Source organism: Oncorhynchus masou, unplaced genomic scaffold, assembly GCF_036934945.1.
Source record: "Oncorhynchus masou masou isolate Uvic2021 unplaced genomic scaffold, UVic_Omas_1.1 unplaced_scaffold_3163, whole genome shotgun sequence".
Classification (NCBI taxonomy): Eukaryota; Metazoa; Chordata; class Actinopteri; order Salmoniformes; family Salmonidae; genus Oncorhynchus; species Oncorhynchus masou.
In genome coordinates, this window is record NW_027009579.1 from 24,916 (window position 1) to 36,155 (window position 11,240).

General features: G+C 48.0%; 1 pseudogene; it reads left to right on the plus strand.

The window, feature by feature from the left end:
* The first annotated feature begins 8,064 nt into the window (after positions 1–8,064).
* Positions 8,065–10,437, plus strand: LOC135534223 (G-protein coupled receptor 183-like; annotated as a pseudogene).
* Positions 10,438–11,240: the final 803 nt, after the last annotated feature.

Genomic DNA, 11,240 nt, shown 5'->3' on the forward strand with positions numbered 1-11,240 from the left:
AGAACAGCTGTCATTCAGCCTATTTGTTCCCCATCATCTGGAGTGCTTGATATCCTTACAAACATGAATACACATATGCCGAAAATTATCCATCCCGTTGATCAAATAAATTCATCTTTACAAATTTTCGAAGAGACGCTTGCACCCACACACACACCCACACACACTCAGAATAAATGTAGAGGGGTTTGTTATGTGCAGGAAATGATAAGTGTGTGTCTGGGTACTGGCTGTGGCAGAAGCTGCACACATAGTCGGCCGTAGCTGACGCAACAGAGAAATATCTCTACTACTGGTTGAGTTTCACTCTCTGGCTGACCTGACACATGGCTCTGGAGTCACACAGGGGACCAACGTCCCCCTGAAACACCACGGGCAACTGAGAACTCAGAGCACTTCCATCTGGTGAGTACAGTATCATACAGTATGTGGTTTACACAGGTATGGTACAGTATGTGGTTTAGACAGGTATGGTACAGTATGTGGCTTAGACAGGTATGGTACAGTATCATACAGTATGTGGTTTAGACAGGTATGGTACAGTATGTGGTTTAGACAGGTATGGTACAGTATGTGGTTTAGACAGGTATGGTACAGTATGTGGTTTAGACAGGTATGGTACAGTATGTGGTTTAGACAGGTATGGTACAGTATCATACAGTATGTGGCAGACAGGTATGGTACAGTATGTGGTTTAGACAGGTATGGTACAGTATGTAAGTTTAGACAGGTATGGTACAGTATGTGGTTTAGACAGGTATGGTACAGTATCATACAGTATGTGGTTTAGACAGGTATGGTACAGTATCATTCTATACTTTTATACTTTTACTAAAGTATGACAATTGGGTACTTTTTCCACCCCTGTATAATACAGTATGTAGTTTACACAGGTTTAAGCATAGATATTTTTCACAGGAAAGTGAATTTCCCCCACAAATTGTGGGTATATTTTGGGTTGCAATTACTGCGTGCGTGCATGAGTGTTAAAGAGCAAATGATGCAAGACAAATGGAACATTGCTCTTTTATTTTGTCCGTTGATTTTAAACTACTGCAAGTGTCCACCCGTGAGGCACCCCAATCTTCACCCAAACCCTCATCTGCTGTGCTTCAGATGTACACTTCCTGTTATTACGAACCATCATGTCGTGGTCAGAGGGTGTGAACTCCACCCTGAACCTGGACTCCAACACCTCCTCCCTCCCTGTTCTGCACCAACCTGTACGACCACCGCCCCTGTCGCCCCGTCCTCATGTCTCTCCACTACAGCCTGGTCTTCATGCTCGGCCTCCTAGGTAACGCCCCTGGCTGCACGTCATCAGACCCAACCTGGCCCGGATCAACTCTACCACACTCTACTCTGCCAACCTGGCCGCCTCCGGCCCGTTCTCTTCACTGGCCCTGCCTCTGAGGATAGCCTACTACGCCTAGGTCAGTGATACTCCACCACTACTCCCATTCTACGCCCTAGGTCAGTGATACTCCACCACTACTCCCATTACTACGCCCTAGGTCAGTGATACTCCACTACTACTACGCCCTAGGTCAGTGATACTCCCACTACTACTACGCCCTAGGTCAGTGATACTCTACTACTACGCCTAGGTCAGTGATACTCCACTACTACTAAGCCTAGGTCAGTGATACTCCACCACTACTCCCATTACTACGCCTAGGTCAGTGATACTCCACTACTACTCCCATTACTACGCCCCAGGGCAGTGATACTCCACCACTACTCTCATTACTACGCCTAGGTCAGTGATACTCCTGCTACTACGCCCTAGGTCAGTGATACTCATTACTACTCCCATTACTACGCCTAGGTCAGTGATACTCCACCACTCACTCCCATTACTACGCCTAGGTCAGCATACTCCACCACGACACCCATTACTACGCCTAGGTCAGTGATACTCCACCCACACCCATTACTACGCCCTAGGTCAGTGATACTCCCACTACTACTCCCATTACCAAGCCCTAGGTCAGTGATACTCCACCACTACTACTCCCATTACCAAGCCCTAGGTCAGTGATACTCCACCACTACTACTCCCATTACCAAGCCCTAGGTCAGTGATACTCCCACTACTACGCCCTAGGTCAGTGATACTCCACTACTACTACTACGCCCTAGGTCAGTGATACTCCACTACTACTATGCCCTAGGTCAGTGATACTCCACTACTACTATGCCCTAGGTCAGTGATACTCCACTACTACTATGCCCTAGGTCAGTGATACTTTCCACTCCTACTACGCCTAGGTCAGTGATACTCCACTCTACTACGCCCCTAGGTCAGTGATACTCCACTCCTACTACGCCTAGGTCAGTGATACTCCACCCTACTACGCCCCTAGGTCAGTGATACTCCACTCCTACTACGCCCTAGGTCAGTGATACTCCACTAATACTACACCCTAGGTCAGTGATACTCCACTAATACTACACCTAGGTCAGTGATACTCCACTCCTACTACGCCCTAGGTCAGTGATACTCCACTCTACTCGCCCTAGGTCAGTGATACTCCACTACTACTACGCCCTAGGTCAGTGATACTCCACTACTACTACGCCCTAGGTCAGTGATACTCCCACTACTACTACGCCCTAGGTCAGTGATACTCCACTACTACTACACCCTAGGTCAGTGATACTCCCACTACTACTACGCCCCTAGGTCAGTGATACTCTACTACTACACCCTAGGTCAGTGATACTCCCTCCTACTACGCCCTAGGTCAGTGATACTCCACTACTACTACGCCCTAGGTCAGTGATACTCCACTACTACTACGCCCTAGGTCAGTGATACTCCACTACTACTACACCCTAGGTCAGTGATACTCCACTACTACGCCCGAGGTCAGTGATACTCCACTACTACTACGCCCTAGGTCAGTGATACTCCACTACTACTACGCCTAGGTCAGTGATACTCCACTACTACTACGCCCTAGGTCAGTGATACTCCACTACTACTACGCCTAGGTCAGTGATACTCCACTACTACTACACCCTAGGTCAGTGATACTCCACTACTACGCCCGAGGTCAGTGATACTCCACTACTACTACGCCCTAGGTCAGTGATACTCCACTACTACTACGCCCTAGGTCAGTGATACTCCACTACTACTACGCCCTAGGTCAGTGATACTCCACTACTACTACGCCCTAGGTCAGTGATACTCCACTAATACTACACCCTAGGTCAGTGATACTACACCCTAGGTCAGTGATACTCCACTGCTACTACGTCCTAGGTCAGTGATACTCCACTACTACTACGCCCTAGGTCAGTGATACTCCACTGCTACTACGCCCTAGGTCAGTGATACTCCACCACTACTACGCCCTAGGTCAGTGATACTCCACTACTACTACGCCCTAGGTCAGTGATACTCCACTGCTACTACACCCTAGGTCAGTGATACTCCACTACTACTACTACGTCCTAGGTCAGTGATACTCCACTACTACTACGCCCTAGGTCAGTGATACTCCACTGCTACTACACCCTAGGTCAGTGATACTCCACTACTACTACGTCCTAGGTCAGTGATACTCCACTACTACTATGCCCTAGGTCAGTGATACTCCACTACTACTATGCCCTAGGTCAGTGATACTCCACTACTACTATGCCCTAGGTCAGTGATACTCCACTACTACTACGCCCTAGGTCAGTGATACTCCACTACTACTACGCCTAGGTCAGTGATACTCCACTACTACTACGCCCCTAGGTCAGTGATACTCCACTACTACTACGCCTAGGTCAGTGATACTCCACTACTACTACGCCCTAGGTCAGTGATACTCCACTGCTACTACGTCCTAGGTCAGTGATACTCCACTACTACTACGCCCTAGGTCAGTGATACTCCACCGCTACTACGCCCTAGGTCAGTGATACTCCACCACTACTACGCCCTAGGTCAGTGATACTCCACTACTACTACGCCCTAGGTCAGTGATACTCCACTGCTACTACACCCTAGGTCAGTGATACTCCACTACTACTACTACTACGTCCTAGGTCAGTGATACTCCACTCCTACTACGCCCTAGGTCAGTGATACTCCACTACTACTACTACTACGCCCTAGGTCAGTGATACTCCACTACTACTACTACTACTACTACTACTACGCCCTAGGTCAGTGATACTCCACTACTACTACTACTACTACGCCCTAGGTCAGTGATACTCCACTACTACTACTACTACTACTACTACTACGCCCTAGGTCAGTGATACTCCACTGCTACTACACCCTAGGTCAGTGATACTCCACTCCTACTACGCCCTAGGTCAGTGATACTCCACTACTACTACTACTACTACTACGCCCTAGGTCAGTGATACTCCACTGCTACTACACCCTAGGTCAGTGATACTCCACTACTACTACTACTACTACTACGCCCTAGGTCAGTGATACTCCACTACTACTACTACGCCCTAGGTCAGTGATACTCCACTACTACTACGTCCCAGGTCAGTGATACTCCACTAATACTACGCCCTAGGTCAGTGATACTCCACTACTACTACTACGCCCTAGGTCAGTGATACTCCACTACTACTACGTCCCAGGTCAGTGATACTCCACTAATACTACGCCCTAGGTCAGTGATACTCCACTACTACTACGCCCTAGGTCAGTGATACTCCACTACTACTACTACTACTACTACTACGCCCTAGGTCAGTGATACTCCACTACTACTACTACGCCCTAGGTCAGTGATACTCCACTACTACTACTACGCCCTAGGTCAGTGATACTCCACTAATACTACGCCCTAGGTCAGTGATACTCCAATTCTACTACGTCCTAGGTCAGTGATACTCCACTACTACGCCCTAGGTCAGTGATACTCCACTACTACGCCCTAGGTCAGTGATACTCCAATTCTACTACGCCCTAGGTCAGTGATACTCCACTACTACGCCCTAGGTCAGTGATACTCCACTACTACTACGCCCTAGGTCAGTGATACTACACCCTAGGTCAGTGATACTACACCCTAGGTCAGTGATACTCCACTACTACTACGCCCTAGGTCAGTGATACTACGCCCTAGGTCAGTGATACTACACCCTAGGTCAGTGATACTCCACTACTACTACGCCCTAGGTCAGTGATACTCCACTACTACACCCTAGGTCAGTGAGTATAGTTGTTTTGAAGTAGTTTAAAACAAACAACTAAAAGCAGATCGTCGGTATGTAGAAATGACACAGAGCCTTCAGAAAGTGTTTACGCCCCTCGACTTCTTCCACATTTTGTTGTGACAGCCCGAATTAAAACACACACAATAACCCATAATGACAAAGTGAAAACATGTGTTGACATTTTTGCAAATGTATTGAAAATGAACTCTTAGAAATATCTCCTTTGCATAAGTATTCAAACCCCTGAGTCAATACTTTGTAGAAGCACCTTTGGCAGTGATTATAGCTGTGAGTCTTTCTGGGTAAATCTCTTAGAGCTTTGCACACCTGGATGATACAATATTTGCACATTATTCTTTAAAAATCTTCTCTTTCTTTTAAACTGTCAAATTGACAGCCATTTTCAAGTCTGAACCTTGTTTTCCTCTAGGATTTTGCATGTGCTTATAGCTGTATTCTGTTTCTTTTTATCCTAAAAAAAAAATTCCCTTGTCATTGTCGCTGACAAGCACACCCATAACATGATGCAGCAACCACCATGCTTGAAAATATGAAGAGTTGTACTCCGTGATGTGTTGGATTTGCCCTAAACTTAACACTTTGTATTCCGGAAAGAAAGTTAGATTTTTGGCATTTTTTTTAGCAGTATTACTTAAGTGCCTGGTTGCAAACAGGATGCAGGTTTTGTAATACAGGCTTCCTTTTCACTCTGTCATTTAAGTTAGTATTGTGGAGTAACTACAATGTTGTTGATCCATCCTTCGTTCTCATATCACACCCATTATACTCTGTAACTGTTTTAAAGTCACCATTGGCATCATGATGAAATCCCTGAGTGGTTTCCTTCCTCTCCGGCAACTGAGCTAGGAAAGATGCCTGAATCTTTGTAGTGACCGGGTGTATTGATTCACCATGCAAAGTGTAATTAACAACTTCACCATGCTCAAAGGGATATTCAAGTTCATTGAAAAACCTTCCCTGGTCTTTGTGGTTGAATCTGTGCTTGACATGTATTACCCGGTTGAGGGAGTGGGGTACAGAGATGGGGTAGTCATTCAGAGATGGGGTAGTCATTCAGAGATGGGGTAGTCATTCAGAGATGGGGTAGTCATTCAGAGATGATGTTAACCACTATTATTGAACATGGAATGAGTCCATGCAACTTATTATGTGACTTGTTAAGCACATTTTTACCTCCGTACTTATTTCGGCTTGCCTTAAACAAAGGGCTTGAATACTTGTTGACTCGAGACATTTCAAGCTTTTAATTTTGTTATTTCCAAAAAATGTCTAAATTAAATTCCACAGTGACACAAAATGTAATCCATATTGAATTCAGGCTGTAACACAATAACATGTGGGGAAAGTAAAGAGGTGTGAACAGCATGTAGTTTACACAGGTATGATAGTCTAATACAGCATGTAGTTTACACAGGTATGATAGTCTAATACAGTAGTGTAGTTTACACAGGTATGATAGTCTAATACAGTATGTAGTTTACACAGGTATGAATGTGTAATACAGTAGTGTAGTTTACACAGGTATGAGTGTATAATACCAGCGGTGTAAAGTACTTACTGTAAAAGTACTTTAAAGTACTACTTAAGTCTGTTTTTTTTGTTGTATCTGTACTTTACTATTGTTGACAACTTTTACTTCACCACATAATGTTGTTTTTACTCCATACATTTTCCCTGACACCTAAACGTATTCGTTGCATGTTGAATGCTTAGCAGGACACGACAAGATAACATCCCTGGTCCTCCCTACTGCCTCTGATCTGGTGGACTCTCTAAACAGAGAACATCCCTGGTCCTCCCTACTGCCTTTGATCTGGTGGACTCTCTAAACAGAGAACATCCCTGGTCATCCCTACTGCCTCTGATCTGGTGGACTCTCTAAACAGAGAACATCCCTGGTCCTCCCTACTGCCTCTGATCTGGTGGACTCTCTAAACAGAGAACATCCCTGGTCCTCCCTACTGCCTCTGATCTGGTGGACTCTCTAAACAGAGAACATCCCTGGTCATCCCTACTGCCTCTGATCTGGTGGACTCTCTAAACAGAGAACATCCCTGGTCATCTCTACTGCCTCTGATCTGGTGGACTCTCTAAACAGAGAACATCCCTGGTCCTCCCTACTGCCTCTGATCTGGTGGACTCTCTAAACAGAGAACATCCCTGGTCATCCCTACTGCCTCTGATCTGGTGGACTCTCTAAACAGAGAACATCCCTGGTCATCTCTACTGCCTCTGATCTGGTGGACTCTCTAAACAGAGAACATCCCTGGTCCTCCCTACTGCCTCTGATCTGGTGGACTCTCTAAACAGAGAACATCCCTGGTCATCTCTACTGCCTCTGATCTGGTGGACTCTCTAAACACAAATGCTTTGTTTGTAAATGATGTCTGAGTGTTGGGAGTGTGTTCGTTGGCTTTCTGTAAATAAATCAAAAACAGGAAAATTATGTTGTCTGGTTTGCTTAATATAAGGAATTGAAATAATTTATACTTTTGATACTTAAGTACATTTAAAACCAAATACTGTTAAGACTTTTACTCAAGTAGTATTTACCTGGGTGACTTTTACTCAAGTAGTATTTTACCGGGTGGCTTTCACTTTTACTCAAGTAGTATTTTACTGGGTGACTTTCATTTGAGTCATTTTCTATTAAGGTATCTTTACATTTACCCAAGTATGACGTTTGGGTTCTTTTTCCACCACTGGGTGTGAATACTTTCTGAAGGCACTGTAGGTTTTTAAATGTAGGTGGAGAATATCCACACAGACCCTTTTTCCTGAGAGACAGATCCCCGTAGCCCTGGCGCCTTGTTATGTTTCAGAAGTGGACTAACCTCTCTTGGTAATCTTTGAGTCTCCCTGCCTCTAGGTTTCCACTGGCCCCTGGGGGAGACCCTGTGTCGGGTCACCGCCCTTCTGTTCTACGTCAACACCTACGCAGGGGTCAATTTCATGACCTGCCTGGCCGTAGACCGCTTCGTAGCCGTGGTTCTCCCTCTACGTTACACCAGGCTCTGCCGGGCCCGGACCATCCGCTACGTCTGCGTAGGGGTGTGGGTTCTAGTCCTAGTCCAGACGTTACCCCTCCTCTCCGTGACCATGACCCGGGCCGAGCCGGACGGGACCACCACCTGCATGGAGTACCCCAACTTTGAGAACGGGGCCGTGGAGGGGCTCCCCTACGTCCTCATTGGAGCCGTCGTCATGGGATACGGCGTTCCCGTTGCAACCATCCTGTGTTGCTACTTGGTGTTGCTTTGGAAGCTGCGGTTGGTGACGAGAAGTAGGGCCGGTGGGCGAGGTCACAGGTCATTGAGGAGCCAGAAGGCGACAGGGGGTGATAGCAGGGGTAGTGTTGGTGTTTGTAGTGTGTTTCAGTCCCTATCACATCAACATCCTGCAGTATATGATCCTAAAGCTGAGATACACCAGACTGTACCGAGCTCCACGCCTTTCAGGTAGTTGTCTCCACACCAGTGGAGGCTGGTGGGAGGAGCTATAGGAGGGTGGGCTTATTGTAATGGCTGGAATGGAATAAATGGAACAGAGTCAAACATGTGGTTTCCATCTTTTTCATGTGTTCCATGAATTCCATTCATTACAACGAGCCCTTCCTCCTACAGCGCCTTCTACCAGCCTCCACTGACACACAAACATAGGCCTATCTGTTAATATCATTGTATTTTTGTGTGTGTGTGTGTGTGTTGACCATGAGATTGTGTATTTAAGTGTGTGTGTGTTGACCATGAGATTGTGTGTGTGTGTGTGTGTGTGTTGACCATGAGATTGTGTATTTAAGTGTGTGTGTGTGTTGACCATGATATTGTGTATTTAAGTGTGTGTGTGTGTTGACCATGAGATTGTGTATTTAAGTGTGTGTGTGTGTGTGTTGACCATGAGATTGTGTATTTAAGTGTGTGTGTGATGTCCATCTCCAATCCACGTGTGACCGACTCCTCCACTAACCCCTCTCTCCCTCCCCTTCAGATGTCTCTACACTTCACTGTGTGTCTCATGAACCTCAACTGCTGCCTGGACCCCTTTGTCTACTTCTTTGCCTGTAAGGGTTACAAGAGGAGGGTGATGAAGATGTTGAGGGTTCAGGTCAGCGCCTCTTTCTCCAGCATGGTCCGAACCGGGGAGGACACCCCCTTCAAACGGGGGGGGACCCGGGACGGGAGGAGCAGGCTGGGTAGCCACACAGCTTGTCCTGTTGCTTTAGATGACGTTACCAAGACCATTCCTGGGCCGGAGACCGAGACAGGAGCCAGAGACCGAGACAGGAGCCAGAGACCGAGACAGGAGCCAGAGACCGAGACAGGAGCCAGAGACCGAGACAGGAGCCAGAGACCGAGACAGGAGCCAGAGACCGAGACAGGAGCCAGAGACCGAGACAGGAGCCAGAGACCGAGACAGGAGCCAGAGACCGAGACAGGAGCCAGAGACCGCGACAGGAGCCAGAGACCGAGACAGGAGCCAGAGACCGAGACAGGAGCCAGAGACCGAGACAGGAGCCAGAGACAGAGACAGGAGCCACATCCAACCAACTACCCCTGAGACAGGAGCCACATCCAACCAACTACTCCTGAGACAGGAGCCACATCCAACCAACTACCCCTGAGACAGGAGCCACATCCAACCAACTACCCCTGAGACAGGAGCCACATCCAACCAACTACCCCTGAGACAGGAGCCACATCCAACCAACTACCCCTGAGACAGGAGCCACATCCAACCAACTACCCCCTGAGACAGGAGCCACATCCAACCAACTACCCCTGAGACAGGAGTCACATCCAACCAACTACCCCTGAGACAGGAGCCACATCCAACCAACTACCCCTGAGACAGGAGTCACATCCAACCAACTACCCCTGAGACAGGAGTCACATCCAACCAACTACCCCTGAGACAGGAGCCACATCCAACCAACTACCCCTGAGACAGGAGCCACATCCAACCAACTACCCCTGAGACAGGAGCCACATCCAACCAACTACCCCTGAGACAGGAGTCACATCCAACCAACTACCCCTGAGACAGGAGCCACATCCAACCAACTACCCCTGAGACAGGAGTCACATCCAACCAACTACCCCTGAGACAGGAGCCACATCCAACCAACTACCCCTGAGACAGGAGCCACATCCAACCAACTACCCCTGAGACAGGAGCCACATCCAACCAACTACCCCTGAGACAGGAGCCACATCCAACCAACTACCCCTGAGACAGGAGCCACATCCAACCAACTACCCTGAGACAGGAGCCACATCCAACCAACTACCCCTGAGACAGGAGCCACATCCAACCAACTACCCCTGAGACAGGAGCCACATCCAACCAACTACCCCTGAGACAGGAGCCACATCCAACCAACTACCCCTGAGACAGGAGCCACATCCAACCAACTACCCCTGAGACAGGAGTCACATCCACCAACTACCCCTGAGACAGAGCCACATCCAACCAACTACCCCTGAGACAGGAGTCACATCCAACCAACTACCCCTGAGACAGGAGTCACATCCAACCAACTACCCCTGAGACAGGAGCCACATCCAACCAACTACCCCTGAGACAGGAGCCACATCCAACTACCCCTGAGACAGGAGCCACATCCAACCAACTACCCCTGAGACAGGAGCCACATCCAACCAACTACCCCTGAGACAGGAGCCACATCCAACCAACTACCCCTGAGACAGGAGCCACATCCAACCAACTACCCCTGAGAAAGGAGTCACATCCAACCAACTACCCCTGAGACAGGAGCCACATCCAACCAACTACCCCTGAGACAGGAGCCACATCCAACCAACTACCCCTGAGACAGGAGCCACATCCAACCAACTACCCCTGAGACAGGAGCCACATCCAACCAACTACCCCTGAGACAGGAGTCACATCCAACCAACTACCCCTGAGACAGGAGTCACATCCAACCAACTACCCCTGAGACAGGAGCCACATCCAACCAACTACCCCTGAGACAGGAGCCACATCCAACCAACTACCCCTGAGACAGG